We start from the raw sequence: 21,874 nt of genomic DNA on the forward strand, positions 1-21,874 counted from the left end.
ATTATACATTTGTCCTTCTTATACAGAGAAAATTACAAATTAATTAACTTTAGTTAATTTTTTATAGTGTTAATTAAAATTACCGACACTTAAAATATCTTACACAAAACATTTATACTACTTTTCTCCAAAAAAATCATATTGATACCAAAATTTCTATACAATATCGTTTCATGAAGTAACATAATTTTACTATTTTTAACAATTGTGTCTTAGCAAATGGAAAACGATCTGCTACATTATCCTTTCCCTTAAGCAATTTCGCCGATTCCACATGCATGCACTCTTTGAATTTTTTTTAACCTCTTTTTTTTCCTAATGTTAGCAAAAATGCCATCCTTGTTCTTACTTTCACTATACAATTCTTTTCAAAAAACATTAGAAAGAACCCAGCTTTGCCAATTCTGAAAGACAATAAAAAGCAAAGAAAAAATCGTACTGAAAATGAAATGTAAAGAAGAAAGAGTGGAAACAAGAAACTAGGAACTACTTCAGAATGAGGACAATTTCTGAAAAAAATCAAATTTTAGAAGTCCATTCAATCAGAGAACGTAGAAACAAATTGAAAAAGAACGAAATCTGCATAATTACGTGAGAAACGATCAACTTCTTTTAGCTTCAGATGTTTCCATTAACAAAAAGCAGAGTATTTAAAAGTGCATTTACTTGTTTTCCCTCCAGGGAAATAAATACAAGACCATGATAAACATTTTAAACGAAACTGCAAAGTGTTGTTTGATAATGCATTATTCTTGCATAACTTTTAATGATATTATCTTTTACCAAACTGCATGATTTTTTTTCAGAAGCATTTTTTTAAAACAAATAATGTGTATCTTAAAAAAGAAAGAGAAAGACATTACGCGCATGTGAGTTCGTGTACATGTAACTAACATTCGCATAAAGACTTTAAATGAAACAGGAAAACAATGCTTGACAATGCATTATTCTTGCATAACTTTTAATGTTATTATATCTTACCAAATTGCAAGATTTATGCTTCATTCGCTTTTTTTTTCGTATCTTAAAAAAAGAAAGTGAAATACATTACACATGTGAGTTTATGTGTATAGCGTCTGAGTAAATATTTGCACAAAAAGTTTAAACAAAACAGGAGAATAATTATTGAAAATGCACTATTCTTGCATAACTTTTAAGGATATTGTCTATTACCGCACTGCAGGTTTTTCGTTTCATTGGCATTTTTTGTCGTACAAGTAAGTGTATCTTAATAAAGAAATGAAAATAAATTACATTTATGAGTTTATTTGCACGGCGTATGACTAAACATTCACAGAGAGATTTTAAACCTAACTGGAAAATATTGATTGACAATTCATCATTCTTGTACACTTTTAAATGATATTATCTATTACCAAACTTCAAGATTTTTATTTAATTAGCCTGTTTTTTGCTAAACAAGTAAGATAACGCCCCAGTAGTGGCCACATTTAAGCATATTTTGTGTCTTTTTTAAACTGTGAGTCTACAATATTAATTCCAACTTTTTTACTCAGTGAGCATATTATAGTCCAACTATTCCTGAATCGTTCCATTTACTAAAAATGCCAGAATTTCAATTTTTCAATTTTTTATCCATTTTTTCCTGAACTTCAAATTTGATCCAATAGTGGCCACTCCAAAATCTAAGATTTTCAGTAGTGGCCACATGCATGAGTCAGTAGTGGCCATCTGACATCCTTTCCTTAACATTTACATTAATCACTTTAAATTCAAATAACTGATGGATAAAATTGATTCAATATGATAGTTACATTAAGTACCAATATATTAATCACATTTTTATTGTACATTTCTTTTTTCAAAGTACATACGTACTTTGGGTAAAATTTGTATTTGTACTTTTTGTACGCTAAAAAAAATAATAAAGTAAAAGAAAATGGGTGTATTTTTTAAGTATTCTACATATGAAGTTTGGTAAGTATGAACTGAATAATTATTACCACGACGAAATCATCATCTTTATCTTCTTTACTAATAATAAAGCGGAAAGTCTCTCTGTCCGTAGGATGTCTGGATGTCTGTAGGATGTCTAGATCTCTGTGACGCGCATAGCGCCTAGACCGTTCGGCCGATTTTCATGAAATTTGGCACAAAGTTAGTTTGTAGCATGGGGGTGTGCACCTCGAAGCGATTTTTCGAAAATTCGATTTTGTTCTTTTTCTATTACAATTTTAAGAACATTTTCCCGAGCAAAATTATCATAAAATAGATGAGCAAATTACCAAGTTATCATAACGTGGAAGCGTAACATGGGCAAGCCAATTGGCGAAAAAGTCACCATACATTATTTGTCATAGGCGAACCAAAAGACCTTTTAATTTTTCTGCTACGGACAAAGTCGTGTAAGGTACCACTAGTTCACAAGAAAATAGTAAGTACACAATTCAATGTAATTCTAGGACAATTTGTTTCTTACAACTTACCAAGGTATATCAATGGATATAGGAAATTGGCAGCATAAATTTTCAATACTGCTAAAGGCAGGGTGTCCATGCACTTAGAAAGTCGTGGGTTTTGGCTATGATCGAAAATGGTCATGGAAAGTCATGATTTTCGGCAAAAAGTGCTCAAAAATCATGAAAATTGGTAATTGGTCATGGATTTTGAGTTCAAGAACATGCATATTTATCGAATTCTACACATTAGCTTAACCTTACGTATTTTGACCATTTTTTACGCTATTACGTGTTAATCCCAATTTTTCACTCATTTCTAAATCTGATTGCATACGCTTCTTTAATACTCGCTCAGTTTTCTTTTCCTTGTGATTTTACCTTTTGGACATTTATAATTATGTATTTAGCATTATTTTTAACCCTCTTTATATGTCTTATTGTGTAGTTGAAGACTTTTAGACTTCTAATACTGCCGGTCGCATTCGATGCAAAAATTTTAAGTCATCCGTTAGTAAGAGACTCATAAAAATTATCATTAATTCTCAGCTATGTCTTAAGTTAATGAAAATTTTAGAAAATAAATTTTGTCTGAAGAATTAATTACGGACGTTTTGTACATCGATAAAATACAGAAATCAGGGAATTTTCTAAGGTAAAAATTTTTAAAAAATCTGTAAACGTTACATACTTCACAAATTCGGAAATCTTACAACATTTGTAACCTATCATAAAACTTTGGCGGTAAATATTTGGTATTGTCTGGTAACTTATTTTTTTTAAGTACTGTAATATTTTATTTATTTCTGATTATTTATGCTATTTATTGTAAACATAATTTTAGTAACTACTAAATTATTGTTAGTCACAGATAATTTAGAAAACTACTAATAGTACCATGTTCCTATTTTTTATTCTGTAAGCTTTGAAGTTTTATCCGGTAAACTAATAATTTCTCCCCTCCCAAAAATTTGAATTTTGGGCGTCTCTGACTATTAGCAGTCATAAATAAATATGAATCAATAGATTATAAATTGCAAAACACATACATACTGACATGATTTACAGACATCGAAGAGAAAAATTGTTCCATAAACAAGTGTTATAACTGGGAATTTTAATGTTATATATAACGGCTTTTACTAATTTTACGGCGTGTGACTTACTTCTAATAAGTGTTTTACCTTAAGAAAATCTGTGTTTTTAGGAAATGATTGCTTAAATCTAAGAAATTAAAAATTATCTGCTTTGCTTAGAAAAGTTATTACTTCAATCAAGCATTATGCCCTTCCTCCTTCATTTTTTTTCCTGCTCAGCAAGCAGGTTGCAATCTTTCTCTCGGTTCTAGTCTTTTTCTCTACATATACTAGCGCCAAATTCCTGTTTTTTTTTTAACCAACAAGTTATTTAATAATCCCCCCCCCTGATATGCGCCCCTAGGCCAAGGCGTATGAGTCTAGAAGATGGCCTGTTGGGTAATCCGGGCCTGTCCATAGAAGAGGTAAACGCACTAGCAGTCGCCACAGTGAAGCATATTTTTGTGGCTTTTTTAAACTGTGGGCCTACATTATCAATTACCATATTTGAAATTCAATGAGCATATTATAGCCCTTCTCCTCCTTAATCGTCTTATTTTTTTAAAATGCCAGAATCTCAATTTGTTCAGTTTTTTTCAAACCTCAAATTTGATTCATCAGTGACCATTGTACAATGTACATGAGTCAGTACTGGCCATATTGCTGTTTAGAATTGGCCACCAGGTGGCCACTACTAGATCATACAATAATATTATGTCAGAAATGAGGCAGGTTATTATGCTAAGGTATTACACCCTATTAAAAGGAAAATTGAAATGATTTATGAAAAACCTTCCTGATTCAGTAGTGGCCACTTGGTGGTCACTTTTGAATTTCCCAACTTTTTTGGTACCAGTAGTGGCCAGGTATACTGTCAGCCAAAAAAACAACTATTTCGAGTTGAAAACGTTCCAAACATGATCTTTCACATTTCATAACATGATTACAGCTCCAAAAACATTATTTTTGAGCATTGTTCTATTCATAATACAAAACAATGTTTATATACCTTGTTACGAAGAAGCGTTAGAAGATAGCTGAAAAAACATCGATAATCCAGGCGACCGTATTAAACAGTTGATAACAATTTTCCATGATGCTCTACCTACTCCTAATTGAACTGTCCACTACACTATAGCCTGAGGTCTACCTCATGCAAGTTTAAACCAACTGGGAACCCTAGAATCCTTATTTTTAAAATATAAACCTTAAAGTGGCCACTACTGAAGCAGTGGCCACTACTGGTGCATTTACCTTAGTGTTTACCTTTAAAAAGGAAATGAAATAAATTGAATATGCGAGTTGATGTGCAGAGTGCATGACTAAATCTTCGCATGAAGATTTTAAACGAAACTGGAAAATGTTGTTTGACAATGCATTGATATTGAATAACTTTTGATGATATTTTCTCTTACCAAACTGCAAGTTTTTTGTTTTATTGGCATGTTTATCTTGAAAAAGAAAAGGAAAGAAATTACACTGTAAAAAAATTCCGAAACGTTACTGGGTATTTCCGTGTCACGTTTCGGGATTTTAATGGTTTTTATCCACTTCCTGGAAAAATTAAGTATTCTTAACAAAAAGGTGTCCTGAATTGCTACAAGTCGCAAGAATGCAGACTTTTCACTGTTGTGAAAAATATTTTTAGCTCCCAGTTTAAAGATTAATTGAGCGTATTTATAAAGTGTATCGGCTTTCCTTTCAGAACGGCCCGTCCATGCTAATTAAACTCCCAAAACAAGCGAAAAAGTGTGAACTGCTTTGCAAGATTTGCAGGCAAGTAAAATTCTCGTTACTTATGGCAATTCTGGCATAGCTTTGGCCATGTTTGCAATAATGCTCTTTTAACTTCCTTGATAAATCAGAATGATGCCAAGATATTATTTCCACGGACACGACTGGTATTAAACGGGAAGATTTCAGTATTTTTCAGGAGGCTTCCAGGATGATATCAGGAAGGTTACTGAATTTTAGCGGAAAAAGTTCCTGGTATTTGCAAGATATGTTACTGGCAGATATTGGGCACATCAGCTGCCCATTATTTTCCAGGAACGTTTCTGAATCGTTTTTACAGTGTACATATGTGTGTTCCTTTTCATAGATTATGTTTTTTTTTAAATTGGAATGAAGTTTATACAATTTAAGAATACGTATTGAGTTTGTTAGACAGTAAAAAAGCGTAGGTAATAGGCGGTGCAAAAAATATGAGTCATTCATGCAGTATGAGTTTCATTGAGAATTTTAAAATCTCATTGTTGAAAGTAAAGTCTTGTGTTAACACCAATAACTCTTCCCCTTCTCACCTATAAATCACGCAACATTTTTTTGCAAATAAACATTCAAAAAAATTATCCATACTCGGTGGGGGTCACAAAATCCCCTTTAAAGGTAAAAGATATTCTACATGATACTTTAAACATGTTTACATTATTTCTTCAACAAAAAGATACAGCACATGTTTACATTAAGAAATAAAATCTAAAAAAACGAACCGAAAGAAGTTAAAAACTTAGGGGATGAGCACTCTAAGTTTTTTTTTTCTTTTTTTTTCTGATTCGTTTGAAATTTTGTGCACTTCTCAGACAAAGAACGGTTTCTTTATGCTATTATCACTAAGAAAAATTTATCAACTTCTTTCATATATTTCCTAAAAATAGAAAACTTTAAAAATAAATAAAATAAAACAAAATAAAACTCAGGGGTGCCGTTTTCAGGAACATTGTAACATGTTAAAAATTTTGAGCATTTTAATCAGATGAGAAAATACCTTTTTATCACATTTGCTACGCAGTAGGAACATTTTATTTTTCCGCCCACCCTAATGGCAGCTGATATGATTTGGACGAAGTCATGCGTGACTTGCTACAGTCATATTTCACTAGGCAGCCGAGCATTTTCCATGAAGACACTGACCCTCTTTTTTCACACGGGGGGTACAATATGTCCAAACAGCGACGACTATTTTTTTTTAATAACAAGGTTTACTTATTGTTTTCTCCCTTGACTGCATCTTTCAAAACAGGTAAAATAACTTTGGAAGAGATTCTTCTTACTTCCGCAGAGCTTTGCTTGTATACTGTTACATAAGCAAGGCTCTGTTGTTAATCTGTTGTTAAATGTTCATCATTTAACAATTTATTCATCTGCAGCGAAGTCTCCGTGGCGTTAACTACTAGCAAATTTGGTTCATAACCGGAATGCTGGTGGTTCAAACCCATCCGGTTGACGGGTATGTTTTTTGGTTTCTGTATTTTGTGAACTTTTAAATGCGTCTACATGTCATAAATACTTGAAAATTAGTATATCAGATGTATTCAACGTGTACTTTAAACCTCTGCAAAGCTCTTTCACGAATGTACCTCATTCTCGTACTAAAATTTCGTAATTTTGTGATGTAAAACATCGCAGCAGCGGGACTGGTCAACAGAGACTGATTTCATTGAATAACGAAATCTTTCCATGTTGAAGGTATATTGAAACAACAATTCAAACCAATTTTCAGTTAGTAAAGTCAAATGTATACGTTCAACATCCATTTCAACGTTAAAAGTTTATGTTGTTCAGTAAAAGTGTAAGTTTCTGTCGGCTAGTTCCACTACTGCTATTTTGTTTTCTTTATTGTTTTTAGCTCATTATAAGAGAAAAAAAAACATTTGGGGATCATCTGAGAAAAAAAATAACAATTGGCGAAAAAATTAAAAGTCATCAATAATACGCAAAGTAAAAAATAAAAAATGTAAGGAAGATTAACTATAAACAAATATATTACGTAAAAGAACAAACACTTAAAAGAAACATAATTCCTCAAAAGATAGGGCAATTAAAGAAGTATATGGTGTAGAGCATCGGTTCCCAACCGGTGGTTCGCGAACCCCTAGGGGTTCGCGGAGGTTTTAAGGTGGTTCGCGAAAATAATATTGTAATGGTGGAATTCTACCATGCGAGATTGTTAAAGCGTTTTTTACTATCATTTATTCATTTCAAGAAGATAAAAATTTAGAGGTTCTAGTTTTACTCTTAGGAGAAAATCATTTATTTAATCTGAGACAGTTGTAACAATAGTATTTTTAAAGATGATTCTGTGATTTACTTTTGTCTTTAGTTTTACAGATAAATAAACTGTTGTGTTAGAAAAAGATATTTTAAATTTTTTACTCGTTTGGACAACGCTTGTATGTGGAAAAGAAAGAAATACAGAAACAAATTAAATGCTGAACCTAGTGAAAGCGTAAAACATGGATACAGGCGCAGTTATAGAAGTTTTGCCGACCCAGGCCATATGTTTAAAAGTGTCACCCCCTGGTCTTGATAATATTACGCTGAAGTATTGCTGCAATTTCAGCTGCAAAGATTTTTTTTTTCATTTTGTTTCCTTTTTTACCATCTTACATTTTGCCTTCATGAAATTTGCCGCCCCTAAAATCTGCCGCCCTAGGCGGTGGCACAAATCACCTACCCCAGGAGCTAGGACTGCATAGATATTTGAGGTAAACTTTGAACTTCTTTATTCCACGCCACAACTACTCTATTTTGATTCTTTTAAAAGTTGACTGAAGTTTAACAAAGAATAACCAGTGGGTTTATTTTTTATTCAATTTGTTTTGCATTAATTAAATTAATTTTCTAGCTATCATTTCTTTTTGATCCTATGATTGTAACTTTACAAATATGTTTCCAATCCTGTTATGAAGTAATTAGCAACATCAAATTATGAAAATTCTTCGAAATTTTGTGTGTGTGGGGGGGGGCGCTTTTTTTTTTGCTTGATGCTTAATACTTAATGCCCAATGGGTTACTCAGCTTCTTTCTGATGTTAAAAGGGGTTTTCAGGGGAAAAAAAAGGTTGGGAACCGCTCGTGTAGAACAACGACTTGTCGAAGCACAATTTTTTCAGTGTTTTGTTCACGACTACTTTTTACTGGTAACATCCTATGATGTAAGACAATTATGTTTTTACATACATGTGTGCTCGTGGCTTTCCTTCTTTTCCGACATGATATTTATTCAAAATATAATCTTTGGCTCCTTAAAAAAAAAAAAAAAAAAAAAAAAAAAATAATGACATGACTGAATCCAACATAAGATTTGCAACCATAAGTATAAGACTCCTTACTGTTTAGGAGCACAAAGCAAGATGAAAAAAGATGACACGCACAAAGTGCTCTCTTATGGCTTAAAAAGTAAAAAAAAAATGTATAATTTGTGACTTTATAAAAATTGTAAAGCAGAAAAGAAATATTTGTCATTAGGAGTTATATATGCTCACAATATCCATGTATCATGAATGTCATTGAATGCTATGTTCAATGCTTATAGCTATTTTCAACAATTGTTTTTTAACTTAAAATGTATTAGCACTCAATGATATCAATATCCTTACATCTCCGAGTAGTTTGTTTTCTGAAAAAAAAACAACTCATTTCTTTGTACAACTTCCATTTGTTTTGGTGAAATGTACTTAACGGAAATGGTTTTAAAAGAACAGACGTAGAATCATCTCTAACGCAGCAGACAATATGGTATAAGGATTTTAAATAATATTTTCAGAAAAAACATTTAAGCAACCAGTTCAATTGTATTTTGATTTAGGATCGGTCGCGCAGTTTGTGTTAAAACTGCCCCGGCCGATTCAGGCTCGTCGCAAGAAAGTGGTTCCTAACTGTTTTCGACGATCCTGTGTCGTCACGGCGTTTCTAGCAGTTTTTGCTTCGGCCGAATATGTGTCGGCGATCCTTCCAGGGGCAGAACCCTGTTATTGCGCTTCTCTGTTGGGTTCTGGTGCTTTTAGGGGAGCGCTAATCAAGCTCTTTTCCTTATGCCAAAGGGATGTAACTTACAGTATTTCACGAAATTTGTTGTAAATTATTTTATTTTACTAAGATATTAACCTTTCAATTACTCTTAGATGGGACACGAATAATGCTTCAAATAATCAGGCATTATATTTTTATCTTTTCGTGGAAGCTTTGTTTCTTAGCATTCTGGCATTCGAACTCCTGATGAACAAGTGGGAAAATATTTCCTTACACATTTACCAATATTTCTATGCCTGAATAAAGCAAAGAGACAGAAATATTTTTTTCTTGTTATCAAAAATCCACCTTCTTACCCAAGCAACCTTCATTAAATTGTTCATAATCCTCAAATTTTATAATTTATTTTACACACTATTATTTTTTTTTAATTATCTTACACATCTTAATTTTGTACGAGTATGTTTTTTTTATATTATTATAATGTGTTTACTACACTTTTTAGTTATTTGTATACTATTATTATTTTTTAATATTTATTCATTTTTAAATCATGATATTTTCAAACTTAAATTATAACGTTTTATATTCGCGGCACCCTTTGATGGCTTTTTAGTGATACAGTTTTGAATATTTTTAATTTCACAAACAAAAATTATGACGACCGCATTGATTATACATAATAGTTGACCCCTATGCAAAACATAAAATATATACTACAGTACAAATGAAATGATAATATCTTGAGTTCTTTTCGCTTTACTCATACAAAACGAAACATTCCTTTTCTCCCTTTCTTTTTCAGATTTTATTTATTGCTTTAAAATAGCTCCAATGTTTTAATTGCACCTTCTTTTATGAGATTTTAAAAATAGAAATAAAACATTTGATTTCCTTTCAATAATCAAATTGCCTTAATTAGCAAATAATCCTATGAAACTAACTAAAATTTATCCAAGTATGTTTTAAAAAAAGAAAAAACAATCCGACTCGATTTCAAGCAAAATTTTCTTTTTTTTCCCTTCTGAAGACATGTTCCCAAGTACAAGCAGTAAAGCTTGCTTTGAAATTCCTTTCTGATTCAAACTGTTTTGTTGTACGAAAGTAATGCGGAAGGGTTGACCACAAGACACCAAGGGGGGCACCTCCTTAGGGAATCCGTCCAGGCCGATTCCTCTCTCAGCTGGGGGCTTTTAGCTGCATGCACAAAGGTATCCTTTAGGGAAATAGGGGATTAGCCGCAAGTTTTGATCTTTTGTAAGCATTTATCTTTAAAAAACTTCCCACGCTTGAGCAACTGATTTCTGGACACTCAGAAGGGATTTAAAAGTCATCGGAATTAGGATAAAAGAACCGACCAGTCTCTGTGTGTATAGGTCGTTTTGAAGGGTCACAATGTATTAAAAGGCACCGTAGAATACTTTTTATCCTCTTAGAAAATCATTCCCACAGTTATTAAAGCGTTTTGTCCATTCAACAGGTTCAACTCACAGGTTGTACCGATCAGTCAATTGTTTGAAGAATGCTTTGTTGAGCCATTTTGAAAGATAGATCATCTTACATTTAACAGTTCTTAAGATTTCTTAAGTGTATAAAAAGAAAAAAAAATGATATACTGAGGTATAAGGAAAAAAAAAAATAATAATAATAAATCAATAAAATAATTAGTGTTATAAAAATAATTGCTTTTTGTCCTATCCTCTATTGTTTATTTTCCCGTTATGTACTGTGTAAATTTAAGGAATATTTCAGCACATATTAGCAACCTTGTATTTTATTGCACTATTTAATTCAGGGCCAAAAAACTAATAAAGCGAAGCGATTTTCGAATACAAGCTGAACAGCAAAAACAACATTAAAATCCCGATAGCAAAATGGGGAAAAAAGTGCTATTACAACGTAGCAAAAAGCAACTCCGTTCGTTATCTGAGGCATGCGCGTTAAGGGGTTTCGGGCTGGTTATGGAATGGGTTAAAGATTTATGGATTGCATTTAAATTTATTTAATCTTACAACGTAAAAAAAAAAAAGTTGCTGTAGCGTATTTTATTACAAATCGAGAGAAAATAAAATCCTTTTAATTTTTTAAATGTTGTTTGAAAATGTAAACTCGTCACTTATTTAACAAACGGATCACAGTTTAAATGTTGAATTGCGTAAGAAATTTTGGATAGCTTGGTATAAGTAAGCATTTTATTTACATCTGCTTCCTAATTGTGAAACAATATATGGAGGCAAATTATCGTGCTCCAAAGTAAACTTTGCCAGATATTAGATTCGAATTAGTTTTTGATTGATTAATGGAGAAAGTAGTAGTTCTGTAATTTTTTTCTGGCTCGTATTCAACATAAATATGTCTCATGAAAATTTGATACCCGTATTACAAATCATACCGTTTCCACTGCCGTTACTGCAATAGTTTTACAGGTCTTTATCATTGTTACACGATGATTTATTTCTTTTAAAAACCAATGATTACAAAATTATTTTTGGCACAGTAAAATTACAATGAATAAACACAGTAAATAAAAATTCAGTGTACTCGTATTTTTATTGCATTCATGATTTACCTATAGAATTACTAAATACATGTAATTTGTATACATATACTCTAATTCTATAACATTTTAAACGACCTTGTTTGAAATGAGGCAACTTACACATAAAATACGGTTGCGAAATGTGAGACCCGTTCCATAAAAAAAAATTGCCAAGCGGCTTTGAAGCCGCAATCTGGTTTAAAGTTTCATTTATGCTTTAGTATTGAACTTATAAAAAAGGTTTTTATAAATATTAGTGGAATTACAGCAGTTAAACAATCCTTAACAATTAAATAAGTTTTTGAAGTTTAAAAAAAATCTTGAGTTTTGGAGTTCAAATCTGTAAACTTTCGACCTTATGTTTCCTGTTACTTAGAATTAAACATATGGAGAAATAATTTTTGTGTAGCCATATTCCAAATCTGTAAACTTTCGACCTTATGTTTTCTGTTACTTAGAATTAAATATATGGAGAAATAATTTCTGCGTAGCCATATGTGACATATAAATTACTATTTATCTCGATAATTTGAAACATATCTTGAATTTCAAAAAAAAATCTGAAAAAACCGCTACATTTAATCTACAAACTCAAATAGATCATTTGAAACCGATACATCCCACGCATGTTTATTTTCATGTGTGTTATGAAACAAGTAATTTCTTGTAAATGCTGATTTTTAAACATACGAATGCAAGAAAGAAATACCTATTTTTATATTTCCCGTGCGGTTTTAGCAAACCAAAATAAATTGCAAACTTTTTTTGCCCCTGAAGATACATTTGTGATGTAATAAATTTAAAGATTTATTGGTAATTCGTGTCTTCCATTTAAAAAATGAGACATTGATAAAGACTTAGAGTTTCTGTTTCAGTAAACTCTAGAATTTATATCAAAGGAAAAAGCAGAGGCAAGCTCCCTTTGGACGGATGCCAATAGCCGCCGCGTGACATTGATTTCCATCCGGCTTGAATGTAACACTCGAATTCCTATAAGCATCCGGCAAAGTATTGCGAAGTTTAAAAGCGTATTTCTGATACTTATGCTTCAAAAAAAAAAAAAAAAAAAAAAAAAAAAAAACAGACTAGGAAACAGATGAAGACATTTGGAAGCCTCAAAATAAAATGAAGGTTCAGAGAATCGTATGCTTTTCAATAGTAATAAATGCACACATATGATACAGAGTTGTCCAAAAGTCAGGCTACCCATTAAATACATAATTTTTATTTTTCAATGTCATCAGTTTTAAGTACAAACTATTTGACTGATTTTCAATAGTATATTTTTTGAAAAGACATGTCTGTTTTATTTCCACTTTTTATGTACAGTGACAGTTTTGAATGATTTTAGTTTACAGTGTGTTCAAGATGTTTTCTTTTCCCACAAATCAAGCATTTTTTATTTATTTGTCAACGCAATAGGCGTCAGCTCAATAATTTCAAACCATTGTTGAGAGTTTAAATAATAAATTTCGGGATGATTTTGCATCCACAATCAGAAAGCCAACTATCTTTCGGTTATAAACCTATTTTGGAGAAATTAGAACTTCTATAGTCTGGAGGAAAATGAGGTGCTATGGTAGGCCAACATGAGATATCTAATGTGAAATATAAAATGATAAAGTTGGCTTTAATGAAGTCTGAAAACGGGTTTCAAAGATTGGTGTATCATATGGGATAACACCCGAGTTCTAAAGAAATTGGATTAGCTAATGGTGTTATTCGAAAATTGAGAGCTTCTCATCAAATTAAAATATTGGGTTTTTGTCCATGATTTCATCTCGGATAATACGTTAATAGATTGCTCAGAAAATTTTTCTCCACCAAGAGGTCCAAACATCTAGCCAACAAAAGCATTGGCATGGTGTGAAGACTGGGAAAATGTATCTCGACCACAATAAAGCCCTTGATTTAAAACTTTAGTAGCGACACGATCTCCATTTTTGGGCTAAATGCTGCTTTCTCCTTATGTCTGCTATAATAAAGTAGCGTGTTTTACTTCCGGATTGTTGTCTGGTATTAAATCCTTGTTCATCCGCAACAAAGATGTACTTCAACCAAAAATCAAAAACTCACTTCTTCATCGTAGTTCATATAGGAAGAAAGCGGCGTGTCGCTATTTAAGCTTCGAATGAATGGCTTTAGACCACACACCACGTACTAAACAACTGAAAAAACCACAATTAAACACATTTCATATCTATATTTTTGCAATGTTAATTGCTCTTAAAAAGAGGGTGATATGATCAGAATAAAAATAATTCAAGAAATAAGAACAGTTGAAAAGTTAAGTACAACCCAAATTTCAGTTATAGAAAAAATGATTAAATTGAGTACAAAAACATTGTTTTGACGCAATTAGAAAAGAGAAATAAATTATGTCTCAGGCTGACAACAACTGAATCTAAATATGTTTTGAAGACAAAAAAGAGGTTCCTGAAATGTCCACATTTGAATATTTTTAAGGCATCTATGCAGTACGTACAATTATTCCAAAAAATTTTAGTTTCCTATATTTTCATCTACCTTTTGGATGGAGCTACTTCTATAAGAGTCTTTTGAACTGCAAACTGCACATGTTTTGTTACCCAAAATAATGTTTCTTGGGTAAAACAAGAATATAAAGACAAAAAGCATGACTTCATGTAATCATTATAAAAAATAAAAAATAAAAAAAAACAATGAATAAATAAATGAAAAAAAAAAAAAACTTTTGCAGGAAAGCTGAATTTACATGAACTTTATAGGAAGCTGTGCATGGAAACTACAAGGTGAAACACAATTTTCAGTGAAAAACCCTGTTCTTTCTGTAAAAAAATAAATTTTAAAGTGATGAAAATTTTAAATCATTTTTCATAATAAATAAATGAGCAGTAATCGTTTGAAAACATTTCGAAACGTTATTAAGGATTAAAAGGTTGTATTCAGAATTGAAAATATACTTACAAATCTAACTCTATAAAATCCTTGCACTCTATACTACAAACTCTATAAAACGAGTTTCATCAATGAAATTATACTCATAGACAACATAACGAAACAATGTTAAAAAAATATATATTGATGTAATACTATGTAAAGAAGTTTTTTCCCTTGGGAAGTCATTACTACTACCATTAGTAGAGAATTTAATTACTATTTTTATTACTGTGTTTACGGTAGTAATTAAATAAGAACACAAGAATCATATCACAGTTTTTGAAGATTATTGATTGCTGCTCTAAAGTGGTTAAATGGCTGCTGAGGATACGAGCAGTAATGATAGCTCAGCTAATCATATTTTTAAAGAAATATAACTGAATTATAAAATATGGTTTTATTTATATTACTGTTTTTTGTAAATATCTTAAGTAAATTCCACTTTCAAAGATTCAAACCACACTAATTGGGGAAAGATACTGACTGAAACACGAATATTAAATACACATTTTAAAAAAGACCCGTTTTATACATAAGTATCATAGTATCTACCACATTTGAAAATAAAAGAAAGGAAATAAAAGTAAAATGTTATGCTGAAAACTTGCTAAAGCTATTCATTGTTTAAAAGCAAGAAGATAAAGTTACATCAAAAAAGAAATCTCCGATTTTCCCCCAGAAATAGTATTCTGACCCTAATAGTATTCCGACACTTGAGACCCTGATTTTATTTTAAAGACAAGCACTTTCACACCAAAATGCGTAAAGTATAAAATAAGTTCGCAGTTTGGAGAAAGCGATTTAGAAAGTTCTGAAAAATAAAATGGAAAACAATTTAGGTTATGAAGAATCGTAAGCAAGTTTCGCATGTATGCCTTTGAAAATTTAACTGAATGTAAAATGCGAATATGATTACGTGTTTTGGAAAAAAATGGTTTCGCCGAAGATTTAAAGGGAAAAAAATGTGCAAACGCAGACAGTTAATGCACGCAAAAAATTTACAAACTTAGTCCTTTCAAACGGAGTTACTTTTACAACAAATACGTATTTTTCTCTGTGTATTTTTTGTGTGTTTATTTTAGAAATAATAATATACATTACCAATAACTTGGACTGTAAATCAGTTAACTCCAAGATTATAAAAAATGCGTTTTTTTTCTTTGCTTGGAGATTATTTCAAGCTGTATCCGCAAAATATACGAGCGAACACCGATGTTTCTTACAAATCGAGAAATTTGTTGTATTTAAACTTGCTAATCCGCTAGTCCAACAACACGCTATAAACCTTACATAACTCCCACTGCTCTTGAAAAGTTACTTATCGTGGATTTATCTGTTTTAAGTCTAAGGCACCGTTGTTTTAAAACTGAATATTTCTTCAAAAAAAAAAAAAAAGAAGTGAAAATGTCATAATTTGGATTGCATAAGAGTTTTCGAATTTAAAAAAAATGTAGTAACCGTGAGGAAAAAAAATGTTTGAGAAATAATAAATCAGTACAAACAGAGTTATCATTTTGCTCGTAATCGTGACTTGATTTGATGCGGAATGCCTCCTCGTGAAAATTTGCTTACCTTTTAAGAAAAGTACCAGATGAAATATTGAATGCAGCCCAAATTCGTTCATAAATTAAACGACTTTATTTTAAAAATAATATAGTACACTTTATAATTGCGTATTAGGTAAATCTAATAAGCACTTTTTCCTTTGATTGTTTTCCTTTGATTAACTTTTGCAGACGAGAGGCAAAAATGGAATAAAAATTTAGTTTTGTTCTCTTAAGGGGAGGGTGGATGTTGAAAATGAAAAAAATTATTTTTTAAGTGACATACTTAAAATTTTGTGCCCTGATGTATTTCTAAATGAATAAAGACATCTCACTTTTTTTTTTTCAAAAATATCAAAAATTTTAAATATTTATTAAATTTTAAACTTTTTTAAACCAAATCTAAAATTTGCTCCCTGCGTCGCAAAATTTAATTAAATTTCATTTTTCTTTTTTTAAACCATAGTTTACATCTAATAAAACAAAAGTTGCTTCTTCAACATAAATTTTTAACAATAGTTTGTTCATAAAAAATTTTACATCAAATTTTACTTGATTTTTTACGGAAAATATTGACTTTTCGTAGTAAATGACCCTGAGAACTCATAATATAATGCAGATAGAGCCTTTAATGTAAGCAAGATTTGTTCCTTACATTTTTGATCTCATTAGAGCCAAATTGCAAAAATATTGAAAAAAAAGTTTTGCGCATGGAACATTTTGAAAATTGCGCGTTGTGCGAAATCTATTTTGTGAGAAAACGACAATTTATTACTTTATGGTGCATGGGTAATACAAATTCAAGTCAAAACTGCAAATATCTTGACACATTACTTACCTTGAGAAAATGTGGTTCCATAAAAATGCATTTTACATTTTTTAAAAAAAAATTGTATTTTCAACCAATGAAATTTAGCAGTATAGGTTTCGAAAAGAAAAAAAGCTTTTGTTGTTTTTTCATCGGAGACCCTTGTAAATGGCTCTGAGAACTCATAATATAATACATATAGAACCTTTAATATAAGCAAGATTTGTTTCTAACATTATTGATCTCATTTGAGCCAAATTGCAAGAATATTGAATAAATAACTTTGCGCAGGGAACATTTAGAAAATCAAGCGTCGTGTAAAATCTACATTGTGAGAAAACGACAATTTATTACTTTACAGTGCATGTATAATATAAATTCAAGTTAAAGATTCCAAATATTTGCACACATTTTTTACCTTGAGTAAATGTGGTTCCATAAAAATATATTTTTTATTAAAAAGAGAAAAATTGTTGTTTCATCCTAAAAAACATTGCACAGCGTATTCATCGGAGACCCAAATGGTAGAAAAATACTATTATAATTGCATATATTCATGCATTATATTTTAAAAGTAACAATAAAATGTACGAGTTTTTGTTTTCAATGACTTTTGTATTAGAATTCAAATTTAAGTTAGGCATGTATGTGATATTTATTTACAGTTTACACAAATGTTCTAGTATAAACAGGCCCGTTGTACACAAAAGTAGTTTTATTCATAATCAAATCAAGTATTGCAGCTTACAAAGCATATGTCAGGCAATTAAAACTTATACCAGATGTAAATGATTTCAATTATACAGCTATTCACAATGAAACTTAAATGAAGCACTTCATCTTACACACTTGAAATAATGTAAGTACTTGGGACAGAAATTGTCGTTAGAGTAGAACAAAATATTTGAGGGAGTAGATGGACAAAGCGAAATTAAATTCAGGTTTGAGAGCTTTTACTATATTATTATACAAGATGTTTACATTTCGCATGTAAGGGTCATAACCAATGTAATTTAAGGCATGGGTGCAACTTTTTTGGTTTCTTATTTTTTAGCACAAATTAAAACGCACCAGCTGAATAAGTGACACCTTCTTTTTTTTTCAACTGGTTGTTGGCACAAACTTTGGCATATTTTTTAAAATTACGCTTCTGTTTACTTTCTGCAGTTGAACGCAGTTTTTTGTGTTTCACGCCTTTTGTCCTTTTGATGAGCAATAACCAGAGATGCATCTGCCAAATTACAGTCAGATGTTAGAGTTAAAGTTTCCGTGCACCCTAAATTAAATTCACTCACTGCAGCTAAAACTGCCAATTCAAGCCTCTTTTTGGTGACGAATATTTCTTTTGGGCACTTTTGCCAAATACAGCTGTGGAGGCTTTCATTGCGGTTTTGCGTTTTAGCAGCTGTACAACGTAACAGTAGTTCATCATTTATTAACCGTTGATAAACGGGCAGGATCTTTACAAGAACATCCTCAGAGAGCTTTGTCTTCATATGCTTATGACTTTGAGGTTTCATGCGATTTGACAAAGCTCTCTGATAGAAGCACCAAGATGATTTTCCTTGCGGACACTTACTGTGTTGAGGCTTGCTGTCGGTCGAGACACAGTGATACAACGATGCTAAAATGGCAGTTTTCATATTTTTAATGTTCGGCGCATTGTCTTTTATGGCTTTGCGGTAGTAACTTTGGAGGCGTTGAATTGTGGCTTGAGTTAAATTCCCAGACTTCTTGCCTCCAAGTGTCACGCCTTTCACCCGCCACTCTTTAACTTTATTTTCCAGGCCAGTTCGTAGCCTCTTGGCCACGTGATTAATGCATTCCTCTTTCGTTATCACAAAATCATCGTAGATGTTTTGCTCAGTCAAATGGGTGAAAGTTTTTGCATCACCATCAGATAGAAGAGAAACGTATCTGAAGTTGAGTTCCGTTGCTCTTCTAAACAAGGTCTCAGCAGCATGCATTTCCATGCTGTTTGAGGTGCCAAAGAAATTTTTCTGGCAGCCGGTCCCTTTGTGACCCTCAAACCACACATAGAATTCGCAGCTTTCCTTCCCCAAATCTCTTTCTGCAGAAACGCATTCCGGGCAGTACTTGCTGAGAACTTCGTAGTCTATGACTAAACCGGTCAACATGTCGATAACGATGCCAATCCCGTTTAACGACGTATGGCCTCGCTTTTGCCACGTACCGTCATATGAGACTGAAATATCGAGGACTCCATCATTTTCAACTGCTCCATTCTCAAGATTTATTTTACGAATGTAATCCCTCGAGGCATTTAAAATCTTCTTTTTTGTCTCACTTGATTCACTTGAAAGGGTTTCTACGTAAGCAGCAAAGGTCTTTTTATCCATATTTGGTATTCCCAAGACCATCGAAAAAGTTTGCAAAGCAGCATAGCCTCTGCCAATTGCCAAAAATGATTCCACGAGTTTTTTGTTCAGTTGAAACTTCTTTGATGTACTTTCTCGTGGAGTGTTGAAGGCCGAAGAGTAGCAATGGTTACAGTCCTTGCAAAAAATTGCCATCTTACATGCATACCCAAACTTGTTGCTAGCACAAACATCTAATGATTTACTCCCACATTCAGTGCAGGGCAATTCACACAACAGTGAGCTCCACATTTCTTTCGACATCATAGTAATGTTCTCAGGCATACTGCTGCTAGGCGACTTTATATCAGCACATTTAGAAGAATTAGGTTGATCCACAGGTGACGACAAAATGTTATTTTGATTTGTGCTTGCATTTTTACGTTTTGCAGCATTTGCAGCACAAGCAGCTCGCCGCTTAGAAGGGCGACCTTTAGGTTTCCGGTAGCGTGAACTAATCAAGTCCATTTCACCGTAAATGTTGAATAAAAATTTAAACTATGCAAAAACAATCACTAATATAGAACAACGTAACAGATAATAACAATAAAATCAACAAATCACAACAAAAAAACGGATACCAACAAGAAATAACAACAAAAGTTGATTCGAAAAATAATTATAACTCGCAGTCGCTAAATGTAAACAAATGTCGATTGTGTCAGAGATACGGTTACAGTTAAAGCAACTGTAGAAGTGCATCTTCTTGGAATAATATTATTTAGTGTGGCTTATCATATAAAGTGATGAAAAAACAAGTAGTAATATGTAAACAAACAGTTTAAAGGGCATTTAAATGTCTCCGGCGGCCATTTTGAACCACGAAATGGCAGCCATATTTGGTTCTAATGATAATTAATTTATGTATAACTTTTTAAAATGTTGATTTTATTGGAAAATTCTTTTGGCTTTGTGTAGGGAAGGGATCTAGCAATATTATAAAATTAAAAAAAAAAAATGAATAAAAATCATTTTTTGGTGATTTTCAACGTCCACCCTCACCTTAAAAAATGCGTATAACTCATTTCTTCGTTAATTTCGGCATGTCAAGTTCAACGCCCCCTTAACACTAGAAAGACGGTGTTTTGCGTTTACCTAGAAAGACTAGCAGCGGTCACTTTGACCGCCATACTTAAAAGATTGGAAATTTCTTCCTTTTGGGATTTTTAACCATAGAAAAGATTTGTTTCAACATGTCAGAATTTAATTTAACTATTTAATCGTAATATAGTCTGCAAATAAGTCTCAGATAGCTTTTCTTTTAATTTTATGTTCGGTCAAGTGAAATACTTATGCTTTACACAATTGGCATTGAGAAAGAGTAAATTTGTACAAAAAATAGGAATTTTCCTTAGCATGTAATAACTAACAAGTACTACAATCAACCATGCATGTGTTTGGTTTAAAAAATACCTAAATATCGCAAGATACCGTACATTACAACTATCTTTTACAGTATTTCCAAATACTTATGTTATCACGTCACCTGTATATTAGCCATTAACAGCTTTTTTTTTTTTTTTGGCAATCAGAACAAATGCTCGTAGATTTATTTCCGCACAGTTTAATTTCACACTGTTTTCATCTTTTTCCTGAGGTTATGTGCAGCAAAATTTATCAGTGGAGGTATTTCGGAGGAAATTGGAGTTCTGTTTTTGAATTCCCCTCCTCCCCTTTTTTCGGCGTCGGACCCTTTCCCCCCTTTTTTCACTGCTTTTTATATTTTGAGCCTCAGTTTTTATTAACGAGGTTTCTTCTGATCCTAACTCAGAAGAACAATCCTTTTCTGCAAATCTAGGCTCCGAAAAATATTCGCAATAATCTCATGAAAGCAAACTATTCTCATCGCTAAGAATATATTTCTCTTCAGATAAGTCAGACTGTTCATTCGAACCATAATCTGTTTTAGATAAATCTGCAACAGTTTCAAGAATTAATGTCCCAATAAGTTTTTGTTAACGGTTCTTTCGACATCATGAAAATAATTATGTGACTGAGCACTTCATCATCATCGAAAAAAGTAAATGCCAATGCTTCAAGCAAAGCACATGTTTTGGTGCACAAAAGAATTCCAGCAAACATTTTTGGAATTTACCTGTTTATATTTACTTCTTTTTAGACCCAAAGTAATTTCACGTGTCCAGTCACATGTTTTTCAAATTTACCTTTCTCAACTTTGCCCCTGTGCAGATAGCAGAAAACTGAAACCATGCAACCAGCAGGTGTTTCGCATTTTCCTAACAGTTCATGGAATTAAACTTGACTAGCAGGTGCTACTCAAGCCCAAAAGAACATTACTCACCCTGACAACTAACAATAGTCCACAGTACACACAAATGATCAGAAAAAAAGAAGAAAATGGATGCATAAAGAAAGGTTCACTTAGCGGTCAAAATAATCGTAGTCAGTCTTTTTAGGCATAAACATTTATAGTGACTAT

This window comes from Uloborus diversus, chromosome 2 (genome assembly GCF_026930045.1).
Source record: "Uloborus diversus isolate 005 chromosome 2, Udiv.v.3.1, whole genome shotgun sequence".
NCBI lineage: Eukaryota > Metazoa > Arthropoda > Arachnida > Araneae > Uloboridae > Uloborus > Uloborus diversus.